A 14,545-nucleotide genomic window follows, 5' to 3' on the forward strand; every position below is an offset into this window, starting at 1 on the left:
CCCACCTGCTCTATCTCCCGGGTACCCGGGATCTCTCCGTTACAGCTGGTTTGCACTGGGATTAGCTGCTCTTTGCATGAGGTTGTAGCTGTGGATGTGGTTTCTGTAGTGATGGGGCCGACTCCGGAGATCTATTGGCTGCTGGCTTTGTAAATTTCATTCAGTTTGGTCCAATGGCAGAGGGAGAGCCCCGGAGACAGCAGGACCTCTCTCCTCAATCTCTCTTTTTCTTGCAGAACCGTCTCTCTCCCTTCTCTGTCTCTTAGCACAGAGCTCTTATTCAGCCACTAGCTCGGTCCTTCCTGCTTCAATTGTAATGCTTGTTCTGCCCGTCCACAGACCATTGACGGCAGAAACAACGAATTTCCTCCAAACTAGGCGGTGTTGGTGGCTCTTGCATTCCTCTGGATGAGCGAATCTAGTTGGGGGGTTCCAGAAGGGGAAGGCTCCTGGGCTTTCAAAACATCCTCCTGAATCATACCTCTTTTCGAGTTCCCCAGAAAAATCTGGACGTGTAAAAAGAACTCTTAACAGCCGATGCAGCTCTTCCAAAGCTAAGGTAGGTGTAGTTTTAAGACGTGCCTCTGGGATATTATTCTCCTTATTTTAAAAAGCGGTTTAAACATTTTGACTTGCAGTGGTTTTCTAGCAAAGGATGGAAAGCCTCACTGCAGATACTTGAGTTTCACTTCATTTGATCTTTTTTTTCTTTTATGATTATTAATATTTTTGGAAAATTTGAACAGGACTTTCTCCTATCTGTCTCGCTCCATTTCTTAGGTGTGGGTGGGAGTGTGGACCCTCATACGGCTTTTACATGCACCCTCTCCACAGAAATATTTGGTTTTATTTTCACTTAAAAAGAAAAATCCGGACTACCGTTGTTTGGAAGCGTTTTGCTGCAATCAGCTATTTGAACGGCTCTGGGGCCGTGTGTGATGTGTTTACAAAGTAGCGCTGCCTTCCATACAAATAAACAGAAGATTGTGGCGGGGAGAGGGGAAAAATATATATATGTATCTGCAGTACAGGGAGAGAAGGAGCGAAGCGGCCAGGGCTGGAGATGGTGAAGGCAGGAAGACTTCTGCAAACTGTGGGGCATGGGAGGCTTTTCTTTTCTTTTTCTCCCCCCCCCCCCCCCCCTCCCTTCTTCTTAAAGAAAACTGTCAGCTACCACCGCCTGGGGTGCTTTTTTGCGGGGTTGGGAGAGTGCGGTTAACCAGAGAGAAAAAGGGAAAACAGGCTTGGTTGGGGTTGTATTAAGCGATTTTTTTTTTCCCTCCTTCATCTCCGGGCCTTGGATAAGATGACGGCTTGGGTGATGCACGAAATAACGCACGTGATTGATTAGACCTGGCTTGGCTTGGCTAGGTAACGATCCAGGCGCGCTGGAGACCCCGCGTGAAGAAGAAATGACTGTAGCTCCGCGCTGCTTCTGCAAACCCGGACGCGGGCTCCATGCACCCCTTTCCCGTGTGTGTGGGTTTCGAGGCGGGTGGGAAGGGTGAGGCAAACCGCAGAAGAGGGTAGAGCTGGTGGTTTTGCTTCTTCGGGAGCCTTTGAGTGTAGTCTGAACCTTTGAGGGGGGCGCGGGGGGGCTTGCAGCTGCCGCCCTGGGAACCATCTCTGAACTGCCCGCCTATCCGGAGGAGCGGAAAAGTTGGAAGCTGCGAGGACAGACGACCGGAGCCCTTGTCTGGGTCTCAGGGGATCTGGAGCCCTAGTCGGTGCCCACTGAGAACACCCCTTCTCGGAGCGGGGGTGTGGGGGGGAGTGTTAAGTCTGTGGGACGCACGGTCCGCCAGTCCCCTAGGTGGGGACAGGGAAGGAGGCTGAGGAGTAGGTTCCAATAGGCGCACCACCCCCACAGCCCTGGAAAACGCAACCGCCACCCCCTCTTCCCTCCCATCCCATCCCAAGGCTCTCTGCTGTCCCGGGCCGATTTCATCTCGTCTCTTACCCCGCCTCCCCGCCTCCCCGCCTCCCCGCATGCCAATTCCCGCGCGGCTCGGCTCGGCCCTTTCCCACTCCAGTGGGCAGAACTGATGGAGAAGATCTGCCAAGCGCGCAGCCAGAGGCGGGGGAGACAGTGGCGGGTGGGCGAGGGGCTTCTAGACCACGCTGGGAGAGAGTGAACTTCAGTCCTGCCCCCTCCCCAAGGCCGCGGCTGGGGCGTCCCCAGCCCGCGCTGGCACCCGCGTGGCCTGACCAGCGGAAGAGCGAGCAGGGATGAGGTGGGGAGAGGGAGGTAGGTGCCGCTCGGCTGCAGATGATGCGTGGGCGGGGGGCTTGCTGTGGGAGGAGAGGCCCAGGTCCCGGCCTGCGCCCTCCACTCCGCGGCTGCTCCCTCCGCCTCTGGTTTTCCAAGAGGCCGGTCGCTACCCCGGGGGACGCTCTCATCTTCCAGTCGGTCTCCTGGACACCCCTTCCTCCTCCTCTCCCTCAACCTGACCTGTCTTTTTCGCCCCTCCGCGAGCCGGTAGGCTGGGGTCCCTCGGCGGGGTTCTCCTAGGCCTCACCCGGAGCTTTGCGCTCCCGGTATCGGGGCCCCGTGCACCGTGCAGCCCTGGGCCCGGGCGCACCATTCCGGCGCCTGCTCGCCGCCAGACACGGCACCCTTTCTTCCCGGAGCGGCGGGGGCGGGAGCGGGGGCGGGGGTTCAGGTCAACCCTTGCACCCCGGAGGCCTGGCCCGGGCCACCCTGGGAACGGATGTCCTGCATGGAGGCCGAGGGGCACCCAGAGGACGTCCTCCGCATCGTACCCCTCCCCTTCCCCAGAAGGCTTTTTTTTTTTTTTTTTTTTTTTTTTTGTACTGCGGGTTTCTTTTTCGCTGGCTTCTTCCTCTGAATCTACGGCAGGTGTGAGCCTCTTTTTATGTATGTGCTGCTGCTATCTCGGGGATGTGGGGGAGGGGGTGCAGGAGGCAGCGTGGAGGGGTCCTTGGAGGTTCCGGCGGGGTTTTGGCCTCTGCGGTGCGCCTGGGCTTGCAAGTCGCGCGGGCGCTGGGCTCGCGCGTCACGAATTCAGCCTAGGGCTTGGGCGAGTCTGCGGGGAGCGAGGACGGAGGATCTTGATCTGTCATTTGGACCCAGCTTAAGAAATTTGGGGTGGGGGTTGGGTGGGGGTTTTGGAACTAAGCAGGTGATGTTCTTGCGAGCTGAATCCACAAGGTGGTAGTATGGCTTCTTTTTCTTATTTTTATTTTATTTTACTTTATTTTGTTTCTATTTGGTCATTTTTTTGTCGGGGGCGGTGGTTTGTTGTTGTTGTTGTTGCTCTTATCTCATGCTTTTTGAAGGCATCCGTTGCCCGTAGGGTTTACATCGGAGCGCATTGCATTATATTTTCTTAAAAGGGGGTGGTGTGCGTGAGCTCCGATCTCAGAATCAGCCCTTCCTGTGATGTGAGGAAGGCAGAAGCAAAAGAAAAAAAAAAAAGAGAGAAAGAAAAAAAAAAGGAAAAGAAAAAGTTTAGGGAGACCTCGTTAACCTGACAAAGCAGAATTGCCAGTTTGTGTGGGCGTTCTGCGGGCGACATAGAAGTTCATGCTTAAGAAATCCAGGGTAGTTTCCTTTTTCAGCTAGAAATTAAATGGCCAGGATGCAAACACCTGACTTTGATGAGAACAAAGCGGCAGAAACTGCAAGAGACCTGCATAGTTTGAATGGACACACTGAGCCTTTTCCTAGGGGATGGCAGAGCGGGGTGAAATCAGAACGCAAAGAAATCTGCAGTTTTGTGGGGGCAGATTTGGAGAGTGGAGAATTGTTTCATACCTTTAGTTGGCTGTGGGGAAGATGTTAGCAGTAATCCATTAAATCCTCAGCACAGATTTTCCTGTGGAAATGTGCAAAATGTTAAGAGGGGGAGGGATGGCTAATGGCACATGGTTGCATTAATCCCTGTATTTCCAGAAAAAAATATGGAATTTCTGTGTATCCTAAAATTAAGAATATAGGAATTTCATGGAAACCTCTGCAAGCATGCATTTTCTCAGATTAGAAATTCAGTATTTTATTACTCGATGAAATGTAGAATGCGTGTGTGTATGTGTGTGTGTATACAGACATACACGCACGCAGTCTACATTTCTACATATATATGTGCGTGTGTACATGTGTATATATGTATATATGGCCATTTTAAAGAGTATTTTCTTTGACATGTAAGAACATAATCAGGGCCAGTTGTAGCAAGTGGAAAATGACTTCATCAGTTTTAAGTCAGTGGATTAAAATGGGAGGCTTGATTTTTTTTTTTGAAACCAGAATAATAATTACATTTTCATAATAATACCTGTGCATGGATGCAGTTTTAAAGATGCTTTGATGTTTTCTTCTCCGGTGGAAGAATTGTTGCTTTTCTTTGTATTTTATTTAAATAAACTAATGTTGAATATACAGTTGGCCCTAAAACCAGTAACCTAGCTGATTTTTACCCAAACCAAGGAATATAACAGATACTTGATAAGGGACCCGTGGGTGCATAAGGTACATAATGAAGTTATCTTCATGCTGTGAAATTTACAAGCAGACTTGAAGGAATTTGAAAGTTCACAGTTGTTGGCCTGGAATGTAGACTAATGGTAAATATATAGATTTTTAAAAATGTGTGAACTTGGCTATTTCATTGTTTTGTGTGTAGTAATTTGTGGAAAGCTTATAGGCTGTCCACAAAGATGAGAGTGGTGACTGACTCCGCAACGGAGACTTGCTTTTGGAAGTGCAGGGGTCTCTTTAAAAGCCATTTGGAATACTGTGCTTTTATTTCTAGACCACAACCAAAAGGTTCTCACAAAACTAAACATTCAAGTGCGTGAGGGAATGACGTCTGTTTAACATTCTTTCTTTTTAATTGGTATGCCGCATTTCAAACCTTTCGTAATACTGTTGAATATTGTCGGTAATGCAACTTGTTGAGCGAATGCATTGCATTCAAATGAAGTAGCAATATACAAATACTTTGTCATTTAATATCCTCCTTCTAACGATACTCTTATCTGGTTAAAATATACTTAAATTCCAAATATGGTGAGAGTTGCTCTTAGAATGTGAATGTCAAGTGTAAGAGACAGAATTTTAGTTTGTAAACCGGAATGTGTTCTTTCTGTATTGCTTTCTGACTTTTAACAATATGTATTCTGTTTCCAAATGGGGAAATATGTTCAGTTTAGCTTAAATCTGTTGCTCTTTTTGTGTGTGTTTTTGTCTGAGTACTGTACTTTTTCAGAGGACAGACTTTGTCTCCTACTTCATTATGTGAATGGATATTCAGACAGATTTGAATAGCCACCACTGATATCTTAAACACCTGAGCTACCAGTTTTAAATCAAAGATACAGCTTTTGCAACAGTCAATTAGAGAAAGTGAGAATCAAAATTGAAGCCCAGGCTGTTGAGGCAATTAGGTCATCTGCTGTGCCCTCTACTACCATTCACTCAATGAATATTTTACAGTTTTGTCATTTTTCTCTAAACAACCTACATTTGGACTTTGAAAGACTCCACTGTTCTTTGTTAAGTGAATGACAATGTAGGAAGCCCTTCCTCATTTTTCTTGGGGCAGAGTAGCACACATCAACAAGAAAAAAAGAAGGTGATATCTCCTAGCAGTTTGTCATTATGCCATTTATAGGCTTTGAATGAATGTGTAGATGAAGAGGCTTTCTTCTGCAGGTGGTTACATTAAACAAAAAATAAGTAAATAAAAGGCTCATAAAATCATTACAAGAGTGGAAGGTTGATGGTGGAGAACAGCCCATCTACCTCAGGCTGAGATTTCAAACTTATAGACATTTCGTGTTGAGTTCACGTGTCCCAGGGGTATGCGGAACACCTCCACACACCACGTCTTCCTAAAGCACTCTCGTCTTCCCAGAAATGGTACCTGAAGGAGAACAGACCCAACCCCAACAATACTAAAATACATATATAGAAAACTCTACATAGTAAGATACATATCCTAGTATATAATATATATATAGTAATACATATTATAGTAAGGTCTGCATCTATATATAAAAATATACTCTATATCTTGTTATTTTATATATATATATATATATAGTGAGATGAGGTGTATTAATCCATCCTCAGGCTGCTAAAAAAGACATACCCAAGACTGGATAATTTATAAACGAAAGAGGTTTAAATGACTCACAGTTCAGCATGGCTGGAGAGGCCTGAGGAAACTTACAATCATGGTGGAAGGGGAAGCAAATACTTCCTTCTTCACATGATGGCAGGAACGAGAGGAATGAGAACCGAGTGAAGGGGGAAGCCCCTTATAAAATCAACAGGTCTTGTGAGAACTTTCACTATCATGAGAATAGCATGGGGCAAACTGCCCCCATGATTCAATTACTTCCCACCACAGGGTCCCTCCCACGACACGTGGCGAATATGGGAGCCACAATCCAAGATGAGGTTTGGTGCGGACAAAGCCAAACCATATCATGAGGTTTTATTGAATTTATTTGAGACAGGGAAAGAGTAATCCTTCATAATTTAGAAAGGAGATGAAATACAGTGAACCCATTTAGGGTCTCATCACTTGAGGAATACATTTCAAAGAGAGAAATGTTAATTTCAGTATAGTGCTAATGAAATGATCTAGGCTTTCACTGCTCTCTGGAAATGTGGATAAATGGCCCAGAATTTTATTTAGGTTGTTTTATTTAAAATGAATGTTATATAAAGAAATCATGGTTTGTCCAAGTAACAGAGTGCTATTTTTGGCTTACAATAGGACTTTCTTAGTTCCACCTGTTAATATCGGTGATCATCTTGGTTTTAAGAGGTCAATACCTGATTGGATGATGAAAACTTGGATCTCAAAGCCATCACCCCAGACTTGTGACTTTATGAACATCTGTGGGCATCTCTCCCGGCTCCCACATCAACCCTTCATCCAGGCTCATTTTCTCTGTTTTTGCTTGGTTGTTTGTATGCTTTGTTTGGGGAGAGGGGACACATATTTTGCTAAGGGCACCTTTTTCAGGTGTGAAACTTAGCCTGTCATATAAGCTGAAAAGGAACTTGAGTTGTTTCAAGTTGCATTGTGTGGTAAGTTTTTGGGTCCTTTTTAAAAAAAGGACTGAGGTTACTGAGTGTTACTGGCACTGATAAAAGAGCTATGGTGAATTGTGGTTTGTTTTTGCAAAGTACAGAAAAGGCCTCCTTGGTTCTGTGATGATGGCTGTGGTGAAGTTGCATGTGGTGCCATTTTCCATGTTTAGTATTTCAACACCACCAATATATGGCTCTGGAGTATGGGACGGGCAAGTCCAAGAACTCAGTGAGGCATGCCGTATGACTCCAATGGTCAATTGGGGCTGTTCAGTGTGGAACTGTGGTCTCAAAAGCATGGGGGATGCGGGCAGAAGAAAACTCATTGCAACTGAGTGCCTTTAACTTGTTCCAGTCCTCACTACTCTCTGTGAATATAACTCTGAATGGGTCAGGGGGGGAAACTCACAAAAGTAAATGCATGTTTTCACAAACAAAATACGTCATTGTTAACTGTTTTCCTAAGTGAGACAAGATGCCCTCACGCCCTGAAGCTCCATGGTAAGAATGGCAGTGTGTATGAGCGGTGTATACACATACATGTGCGCATATGCCAACATATTAACTAGGAACTAGTCCTTGCACAAAATGCTTTTCTCAGCCATTGCAACACATTAGATAAAAGCAAATATATGTGTGTGTGTGTGTGTGTGTGTGTGTGTATATATATATATGAAGGAAAACATGTGATTTTCCATTTCTTATTCTCATCGTTCACCAAACCTATATTATATTAAACAATTCGTAACATCTGGCCTGGGTATTAGAGTGAGACCCCAACTCCACAAAGAAACAAAAATTAAAAACAAATTAGCCGGGCACAATGGCAAGTACCTGTGACTCCAGCTGAGGTGGGAGGATCACTTGAGTCCAGGAGTTCAGGGCTGCACTGAGCTATGATTACACCACTGTACTCCAGCCTGGGACACAGAGCAAGACCCTATCTCTAAAAATATAAATAAATAAATAAATAAAAACATAAAAAATAAATAAAAATAGAAAATGTACAATGCAAGTTATAAAGTTGGCCCGGCATCGTGGCTCACGCCTGTAATCCCAGCACTTTGGGAGGCTGAGGTGGGAAAATCACTTGAGGTCAGTAATTCAAGACTAGCCTGACCAACGTGGTGAAATCCTGTCTCTATTACAAATATAAAAACTAGCTGGGCGTGGTGGTGTGTGCCTGTAATCCCAGCTGTTCAGGAGGCTGAGGCCAGGGAACTGCTTGAACCTGGGAGGGGGAGCTTGCAGTGAGCCGAGATTGTGCCATTGCACTCCAGCTTGGGTGACAGAGCGAGACTCTGTCTCAAAAAATAAAAGAAAAAAATAAAAAAAAAAGAAAGTTATAAAGTTACCTATGATGGGTCTGGGTCCACTCCTCATTTAGGAGTGAAGATATTCATTAACATGAGACCTAAGTAAGTAGAAAGTATGTGGTTAAGGGACAGGTGTCCATTTTCTCTAGGTCTTCTGGAAGCTTTTTTTTTTCTAATTTGAGTGCCAATTCCAAGAAAGGTTTCACCTATGTTTATGGTGAAACTATCTATATGTGTGACAAAATGTTACCCTCTCTTGTCTATCAATATTGTGCAAGGTTATATACTTGTATGGAGAAATAGACAACTTTTACAAAGATCAAACTGGGCACCCTTTACCAAGGCTAAACTCATAACCCTTTTGTCTGCCTTTGTAGAAGATTCTCACCTTGATTTCTCTTGGTGCCCAAAGGCTTTGCTGAGAGACTGTTCCCATTGAAGCCTTGTGGCAAGGTCAGCAGAGCATTGTATCTGCCCAGCTTCAGAAACTCTGCATTCCCTTTCAGTAAATATGGAGAAGTTTGAGGTCACAAAAGCTGAGAACCTCATTATAGTCTCTGTATGTTCTTGGGCCCCTCTCTTCCTGCAGACTTCCTTGAATTCAAATGTAACATGCACTACACATTCACATTGCACCTACTGAAAAGCATTGACAATCCCAGGTGACAACAGGAGCAAAAGTGAGTGAATGCTAGAGGGTTTCACATTTAGGTTGTTCACTCACCACTGTGCACAGGTTCTTAAGAATTCTACTTACACTTGATAAGACTGTGAACAGACTTATGTTTTTGAAACATCAGTATACAGGTGTGCAGAAAGAAATGGGCTAGGTCAGTTATAGACACTAGTATAAATGAGATGCATAAAGTAGTTTTATTTGCAAATTATATCTACAGAGCCTTCATCATACATACATATATATATAATGTATGTATATATAAAAAATAGGGTACCTATAAACATATACAGATCATATATTATTCATTTTAATTTCTACAGATAATATGTAATTATTTATATAAAATTGCATTTATGTACATTTATACAATAGTATTTGTATACAACTTATATACTTGAATGAAACCATCATCTACAATAGCCATTTAATATATATTTATTTCTAGATAGTTGGATTTATGTACACTTATATAATTGTATTTATATGCCATTTATATTACTGATGAAAGCCTTTATAACTTAAACTAGATGTATTTCTAAAGCCATTGCAAACTTATTTATACAAAATATAATTTATTTAAACATGTATTATATAAATATAAATTATATACTAATATATAACAAATATAAGTCATAAATATATAATACAAATTTGTTTTATATACTTATAATTTATTATATATTGAATACAACTCATTTAAATATAATTTAGTATATATTACTATGTATATATAATTATGACAATATATAGTAAAATCCATATAAATCTGCAATAAAATATATGTATATGTGTATGTATATATATTGTTCTTGTTCTTTTGTATGAAAAGTACATGCAAACTTTATACATATATATATACACAAACCATATATATAGTTTGACTTGCATTTTCCAAAAGAAACTATGTTTTATGTGGTGAATGAACTTCCAGGCTGGTTCACAGGAGCTGTTGTTAGTTAATGGTACACAGAAACTGCAGCTTCCTTCCCTCTTCCCTTCCTTTCTTCTTTCCTTCCTTCCCTCCCTCCTTCCTTGCTTCTTTTACTCTTTCTTTCCTTCCTTCCCTCCCTCTCTCCTTCCTACCTTTTTCTCTTCTTTCTTTCCTTCCTTTCTTCTTTACCTCCTTCCCTCCTTCTCTCCTTCCCTTCCATCTATCATCCTTCTCTCCCTCCCTCCTTCCTTCCCTCCCTCCCTCCTTCTCTCCCTCCTTCTCTCCTTTCTTCCTTCATTTTCTCTCTCTCTCTTTCTTTTTTCTTTTCCTTTCTTTTCTTTTTCCTTCCTTCCTTCCTTCCTTCCTTCCTTCCTTCCTTCCTTCCTTCCTTCCCTCCCTCCCTCCCTCCCTCCCTCCCTTCCTCCCTTCCTTCCTTTCTCCATCCCTCCATTCTTCTTTCCGGCCTTCCTTCCTTCCTTCCTTCCTTCTTTCCTTCCTTCTTTCTTCCCTCATTCCTTTATTCTATTTGGATGAGTGACAAGGTCTCAGGGATCCTTAAAGTATTTAAGAGAAAATGAAGATAACTCTATAGAAGAACAGATCAAATAGGAAAGAGTAATGAAAAGAAAGACTCCTGGAATGACAAAGAAGCATGTTCATGACAATGTAATAGAATTTCCCACATGCCATATTTGTATAGCTGGTTATATTTTAAAACTTTGTCAAACCCTAGATTTATAAAAGCTTGATTTAGATTTTAGTAAATTCTGTGAATAAATGCATGCATACATAAAGCAGATTACTTTGATTCAACTAAAACATACAGGCACCTGTGAGGTTTTTTTTTTTTTTTTTTCCATGTGGTAGTGAAAACAGCCTCATTAATTAATGGCTATTTCCTATATTCTTTTTAAAATTAATAAGCAACAGTCAGATATTTCAGTTGTTTTAAGGCATGAACAATACCTTGGATTCTAATATATTTTAGTCTAAAATGTCTGGTAACATCACAGATAATTGTTTCAAACTCTACCACCCCTCATATAATTTATTTTTCGACAACTTAAAGTCTTTTAGAATCATGAGAGAACCTTAAAAATAGACAACATCACTCATACTGGTGACCTAGGATTGCTTAAAGATAGGGCATAGATTGTATTGTCTCAGAGGAAAATATTTTATGAAGATTCTTTAAAAAGTATAAGAACTCCCGAAGCGGGGATTCTTTCTTGAAGAGGCTCCCTGGTCTAATGTTTTTGGAAAACCTCATATATCATTTGCCTCTCTTCAATTACATCCTGAAAATGGACATATTATGGCCTTAAAGTCTCCTGTACTAATGGGTTTAGCAGATGTGATAGATAACTTAGGGTTCTTTGTAATGAGTGTTAACCAAATTAACCACAACAGTGTTGAGAATACTTCTGTTGACACAGAGCAGAAAGAAGTACTAACAGGGTATGAAGACACTTGAAAGTGTTGAAATTACCAAGACTACTTGGAGAAATGAACTTGTTGGTTTTTTTCTTTATTTCACGCATTTACTCAAAACTTGTTGAGTACCAATAAGTGGGATACAAAGAAGATGAAATTGCTTATCTTTCCTATATTAACCATAGGCTAATGTTATTTTGCACCTCTGGTTTTATGTTTAAGAACAAACACGTTATATCAGAATTTTTCTTCTGGGGTGTGTGTGTGTGTGTGTTTAATCTCTCATGTCCTATGTCAAAAGTTAAGGAAAGAAACAGCTTGATTCAGTCTTCATACATCTTTCTTCAATAGTTAAAGGCAAAATCATCAGAGCTACATAGCCCAAATATTAGGAGTTAGGTTCATGTTCGAATTCTCAGAGGGTGATTATATAGTTCGATTTTAACTTCTTCAACAGACAGATTACTATAGTTGATGAGCAAGGGGATGAAAGTATTTGAAAAACATAATGGAGTTAATATGATTCTTGAGGGAGGGGAGAAGGCTGCCTGTCTTAGGTAATGCTTTTGAGGGTAGGTTTGTCCTCGCCTTGAGGCAGCAGGCTTGCTCTGTTGGCTCTAGAAGCCTTAACATGCATGCCCCTATTGCAGATTTACCCACAGGCCAAGTGTATGCTGTGGTAAGAAATGAATAATGTAGATCCCATTACAGAGAATTATGTGGAACAGATAGACTTAGTGCATCAGAACCGATGAGAAGTACACAAGACATTTTGAAAATAACAACAGTAACGAAAACAAATATAAATAAACCACGGTCAAAACCCTTACATTTGGGTTTCTAGTTGCCTATTACCACAGAGGGTTCTGGTTACTCCCTAAAATGTAACCTAGTAGGAAGGACAAGACAAAGCCCTTCATGCTGTATGAAACAGTAACAAGCAGTAAGGATGACCCAGGGAGAAAGGGTAACAAGTTACATGGAAGTTAAATACCAGGGAGAAAGTGTAACAGTTACATGGAAGTTCAATACCTTACCTGTGCAGAGACTGAAAATATAAAGCAGACACAGGAATGGTAGTAGTAGAAAGTGGGGGAGATCTGAGTTTGTTGCAGCATAAAAACCAACCAACCAACTCTAGTGAGGGAATCAATACCTCAGAAAAAAGTCTTCTGACAATCTAGGTTAATGGTAGAGATCAAACGGTACCACATTATGAGGACGGAATAATAACTCACACATGGCTTCACATAGAATTTGTGTGACAGTGGTTGTGTACTATGATTCAGTCTCCAGTGACAATTTCACCAGTAAAATAACCTTCCAGGATTTATTTGATATCTCAATTGATAAGCCTCACTTAAGTGAGTAACCAGAATATGACATAATTTATGAAAATTAACTTAAAATTGCACAAGAAGTTATGTGTCTATTTGGGCATTTAATCTAGTCAGATCCCAATTAATTAAAAATTGTTTCTTTCTAGACCAACATGTATCTTGATATTAATACACATGTAAATTATATATATTTGCATATGTAAATTACACATCTATTTACATATGCATACATAGCTCTCTTTTTATTGGGGAACACATCTTCCTGAAGGTTTTTCAAAGAATAATTATTCTACCTGTAATGCTGTCACAGTATTGGTAAAAAGTTCAAATGTGGCTAGGTACAGTGGCTCATGCCTGTAATTCCAGCATTTTGGGAGGCCAAGGCAGGAGGATTACTTGAGCCCAGGACTTTGAGACCAGTCTAGAAAACCCCATCCATACAAAAAAAAAATTAAAAATAAGTCAGGTGTGGTGGTGCATGTCTGTAGTCTCTGTTACTCAGGAGGCTGAGGTGTAAGGATCACTTGAATATATCAGGAGTTTGAGGCTGCAGTAAGCTATGACCTCACTACTGCATTCCAGCCTTGGCAACAGAGTGACACCCATCTCTTAAAAAGAATTCAAATGCATCGTTTATGTGGACAGAATTTGATTAGTGTTATTCTGTTGCTCAATGACTTCAGGGTATGCATTTACCTTTTTTTTTCTCTCTTGACTTTAAACATAGCTTATGCAAAACCAAACAAACAAGTAAACAAAGACTAAACAGAGAAGGAGTTTGCAAAACTGTATTTAAAAGTAAACCATACTCCCTCACCCCTGACTCCACAAAAATACTGTTTAATGTAGAGAAACCACAGACGGTGCAGCCCCCAAATCTGGAGCATCCTCAGGTACCTGGGGATATTCTGAAGTGAGGGGCTGAGCCTCAGAGGCATTTGGTCACACTTGGGTGGGGATGCCTCATTGGCTAGTGAAGAAACAGCTGTCTCTTCCATGTAGTGGTCAGTTGTGGCCTCTCCCGGAAGGGAATTTATCCAGCAGTGTGTGTCCCTAAAGATGCTCATAGCAAATTATGTTCAGTTGAGCCAGCTGCATCCTGTTGGTCTTGCTAGTTGTGGGATTCTTGCCATAGCAGGTCAGAATGGAAGGGAGCTGCTTCTCTTTCCTCCTTCCTTCCTCTCCCCATCCCAGCTCTCATCTGACATCCTTCCAACACCTATTTGACAGGAAAAAAAATTCTCTCTTCAAATTAAGAAAAGTGTCTTGGTACGATGGCTCACGCCTGTAATCCCAGCACTTTGGAAGGCCTTGGTGGGTGGATCACTTGAAGTCAGGAGTTCAAGTAGTGAAACCCTATCTTTACTAAAAATACAAAAATTAGCCAGGTGTGGTGGCACGTGCCTATAGTCCCAGCTACTCGGGAGGCTGAGGCAGGATAATGGCTTGAACCCAGGAGTCGGAGGTTGCAGTGAGCTGATATGGTGCCCCTGCACTCCAGCCTGGGCAACAGAGCAAGACTCTGTCTAAATAAATAAATAAATAAATAAATAAATAAAAGTGTTCAAGTATGTACTCTCCACATCTTCCAGCTATTTCACTTCACTGGGAGTAGACAGGACAGGATGGCTCCAGGGAGAGTGCTATTGTTACCTTGTTATCCACTTTCAATTTGGAAAGGTAAAAATATGCTTCAGTGCCTACTAAATTGCCTGCATTGAATTTGAAGAACAGTTTGTTGGGATATTCATGATGAAATTGGAAAACAGAATCACA

At 42.0% G+C, this 14,545-nt stretch overlaps 1 protein-coding gene across 4 annotated transcripts in view; it reads left to right on the forward strand.

The window, feature by feature from the left end:
* Positions 1-232: 232 nt before the first annotated feature.
* NLGN4X (neuroligin 4 X-linked) overlaps positions 233-14,545 on the forward strand; it is a 346,528-nt gene continuing 332,215 nt past the window's right edge. For 2 of the 4 annotated variants that reach the window (XM_026451806.2, XM_026451808.2), the window contains exon 1: positions 233-559. The gene's annotated coding sequence lies outside the window, so the exon portion shown is untranslated. Of the gene's footprint in view, positions 560-1,259; positions 1,419-1,902; positions 2,235-14,545 lie in introns of those variants that run through there. The other 2 variants (XM_026451805.1, XM_026451807.1) reach the window with 2 other exon arrangements.

The sequence above is a fragment of the Piliocolobus tephrosceles genome, chromosome Y, assembly GCF_002776525.5.
Source record: "Piliocolobus tephrosceles isolate RC106 chromosome Y, ASM277652v3, whole genome shotgun sequence".
NCBI lineage: Eukaryota > Metazoa > Chordata > Mammalia > Primates > Cercopithecidae > Piliocolobus > Piliocolobus tephrosceles.